Here is a 3,858-nt window from a genome sequence, read left to right as displayed (position 1 = left end):
TTTGAGTTTACTTGCTGTCAGAGCAAAAAAAGTTTTGTATTCCACGTGCAGTGAGTTCGAAAAATTCCATTTCCTTATGTCAGAACTATATACACTGAATTAAAGCTCCGCGTTCCGCTCCTAGACGGCCTAATCAGGACCGACCGACCGCCGTGTCATCCTCTGCCATGGGAGAGAGGCCGCGGTCGGGTCTGCAACGTTATACTGATAACTGGGATAATAATTCAACTTTCACTCTAAGTTTCACTCGATTTTGTACGAACTGAAACAACATCACATAAGTTCAGGTAGGTATACCGGTTGTTATAAGCACTCCGTTTCCAGTCCACAAGTGGCCCACCGGGACCATCCGACCGCCGTGTCATCCTCAGTGAGGATGCTGATAGGAGGGTCGTGTGGTCAGCACACTGCTCTCCCGGTCGTTATGATGGCTTTCATTGACCGGAGCCGCTACTATTCTGTCGAGTAACTCCTCGACATCACGAGGCTGAGTGCACCCCGAGAAATGACAACTGCGCATGGTGGCCCGGATGGTCACCCATCCAAGTGCCGGCCACGCCCGACAGCGCTTAACTTCGGTGATCTGATGGGAACCGGTGTATCCACTGCGGCAAGGCCGTTGCCTACCGGTTGTTATAGGTGGCATAATAATTTAGGAGGTGTTGTTAACCGAGCGCGATATGGAAGGGCTTGTGGTTAGCATATCGCATTCACTACAGTCGGTAGTCAGCCATGCTCACTTATCAGCTATGGATTTGAAGGTGTATTGGAGCACACCGCCTGACAAACTAGAGAACGTGGTCAGATGTCAATGGAACTTCTGATACGCACATGGCATTGGCGGGTATGTAAATGATTGGAGCTGTAGTTCTTTGTGACAAGTCAATGGAACTTCTTATATGCACATACCATTGGCGGTTATGCAAATGATTGGCGCTACATTTTTCTGTCATAGATAGAACGCTACCAAATTGTATTGCCGATTTTCATTTTCAGAGCTGTTATCAAGCCTGGTAACCTATATAGAGGGCGTCAACAGCGTTACACTCTGAGTGATCGCTGTGAAGAATACAAAATTACCGTGAACCAGACAGAGTTTGAAAAGCGCCTCGTTGCGGGTTTTCAGTTCGTCCGGCGGTCGAATCGTGCAGTATCCAGACTTCTGGAGCAATCAGATGTGACAGTGGACCTACGCTGGACAGCATGGGAACGAGCGAGCACACGCATGCGACGTCAGTGTTCCGGCCAACCATGTCAACGGAGGATCGTCGCATTGTGCATGTAGTACATCGTAGCCCCTTCACCATCCGAGAACTATCCGAGAACATGTAATGAACTCTCTGTAAAATTTTGTGTCTTCCACACCACTCGTCAGAGCCTAGCAGCAGGCGGCATAGGAAATTACGGGACCATGCGTATGCTACCATTCACACTACAATACAAACGGCTGCATTTCTAATTGAGCCGTGACTGCTGATTAATGGTCATCGTATTGTAGTCAGCTCTGAATATTAATTTTCATTACCCCTGAAGACTATCGTCGGCGCGTATGTTGGTGACTTGGGAAGATGTCCAATTCATCCAATGTACTGCTGGTGTCATGTTGTGAGGAGCCTTCAGATCACAGCTGGCAGAGATGAAGGGACCTCTGGCTGGCTCAATATACGTCAACGACATCCTGCCTCCTCATGCGTGGCTTCTCATACGATAATATCGTGGTGCTATTTTTCAACAGGACAATGTTCGTCAACATTGCTCAAGTATGTCTATACACTATCAGCATAATATTGTGCTATTCCCATGGCCATAAAGTTCCCCAGAATCGTCCCCAATAGAACGAACATAATGTGGGAGCAACTCGGACATCAACTCCAGCTCTGTGCCAGTGTCCAGGATCTCGAGGACCACTTACGACAGTTTTTGGGCCATATTGTTTCAGGGGAGTACGCAACAGCTTTATCACACTCTTCCCAGCCGAATCAGTGCATGCATGCAGGCTGGGTAGGGGTAAGCAGACCGGGGAGCAACGTCATGCTGATAAGTGGGTTTATACTGCCAAATTCATTGCGAATTCGATTCGATCTTGTAATCACTGAAATAACATACAACTTCTTATCCCGTGAAGTTTCATTTCGTTTCCTCCTCCTCTACTTGCTGCCTCACACTGCTGTGTGTATAGGGTGTTACAGGGGAACAATACGTATTTTGGGAGGTGGTAGTAGTAATTGGAACAAAACATTCCAAGTAACACAAGCTCGGTTAATATTAGTTAGAGAGATACAGAGATATGTAATAATATATCCCAAAATGATACCCATAAAACGAGTTAAGCACAGGCAAACAATTAGGCTCAGAGTTGATTTTCATAAATTACACCTCCGGCTTTAATGTAATTTCTAACTGAATACTGATCTCCACGCCAGCACGGATGGGCCTGCTCCACACCATCGAGTCCTGCTATCACCATGGAACATAGATTTGATGATGATCTCTGTAGTAGAAAAGGGTCATCAAAACAAAAAGTAACAACTCATGTGTGATCATGATTGTGTTTCTAAATAAATCGTAATATTATAAGATTGCTGTTTTCCTAGAACAATGTTCCCAAAAATTTAATTTCCAGTTCTCTTGACAAAACTACTTGTAGATCTGCTAAGGTAATCTTGGTGTTCTTTAATGAGGACAGAACAATTCATAACACGATCGTTCAAATCCTCTCTTGTGTTTAATATTTCTTTGTTGATTCTGTCCTTCAACTATACCCACAGACAGAAATCTAAAGGGAGCCGAACGGTCTAAGGCGCTGCAGTCATGGACTGTGCGGCTGGTCCTGGCTGAGGTTCGAGTCCTCCCTCGGGCATGGGTGTGTGTGTTTCTTCTTAGGATAATTTAGGTTAAGTAATGTGTGAGCTTAGGGACTAACGACCTTAGCAGTTAAGTTCCATTAGATTTCACATACATTTGAACGTTTTTCTAAAGGGAGTAAAATTCGGCAACCTTGATGGCTAAGAAAACATCCAACTTCCGGTTAGTGTTAGGTTTAGATGATGATGTTACTTGACTATTAGAATGCGTAGAGCCTCACAATATTGGGAGAACACACCCGTCCTTGTAAGCAACAAATCTGATAGCTCGTGTTCAAGAAAGTGTAGATAAAGAGACTCACTGCGACGATACAGTAAGATAAATGGCCCAGTAAATTGTCTGACACACTACACCACGCGAATTAACTTGAGTGTTCTTGAAAAAGTGTCTCCACATAGGCATCTAGACTTTCGCCGGACCACTGGTGTGAGATAAGAGTGTTGTTGATACCATCACGAGTATATGCAGTTTCAACACAAGATAGTACTATGGAATTACTCGGCGTTTTTCTGTAGGTGTGGAATGTATAGTAAATTATAGGTACAGATGCCATGCATACATTAAGTCACTCATGTGAGTAGAAATTCCGCATACAATCGAAACAACGTCTTCTGTGTCATACACATTGGTTCATTTGCACTTTCAGATAAAATATGTTTACTAGACACTGTAGCAGACTCACTCAGTTCAGAGAAATACTAGTAAGTGCTATTGAATCTGGCACTTTGCAGTTAGGAAGTATCTGCCGTATCCTTTACAAGCTGCAGTAATGTTTCCATTACCAAAGCCATACGTAAATACACTCCTGGAAATGGAAAAAAGAACACATTGACACCGGTGTGTCAGACCCACAATACTTGCTCCGGACACTGCGAGAGGGCTGTACAAGCAATGATCACACGCACGGCACAGCGGACACACCAGGAACCGCGGTCTTGGCCGTCGAATGGCGCTAGCTGCGCAGCATTTGTGCACCGCCGCCGTCAGTGTCAG

General features: G+C 45.0%; 1 pseudogene; it reads right to left on the bottom strand.

The window, feature by feature from the left end:
- Positions 1 to 506: 506 nt before the first annotated feature.
- LOC126337378 (5S ribosomal RNA) lies at positions 507 to 624 on the bottom strand (annotated as a pseudogene).
- Positions 625 to 3,858: the final 3,234 nt, after the last annotated feature.

The sequence above is a fragment of the Schistocerca gregaria genome, chromosome 2 (assembly GCF_023897955.1).
Source record: "Schistocerca gregaria isolate iqSchGreg1 chromosome 2, iqSchGreg1.2, whole genome shotgun sequence".
Classification (NCBI taxonomy): domain Eukaryota; kingdom Metazoa; phylum Arthropoda; class Insecta; order Orthoptera; family Acrididae; genus Schistocerca; species Schistocerca gregaria.
Note: the sequence above shows the minus strand (reverse complement) of the source record. Positions and strands in the feature narration are given on the sequence as shown.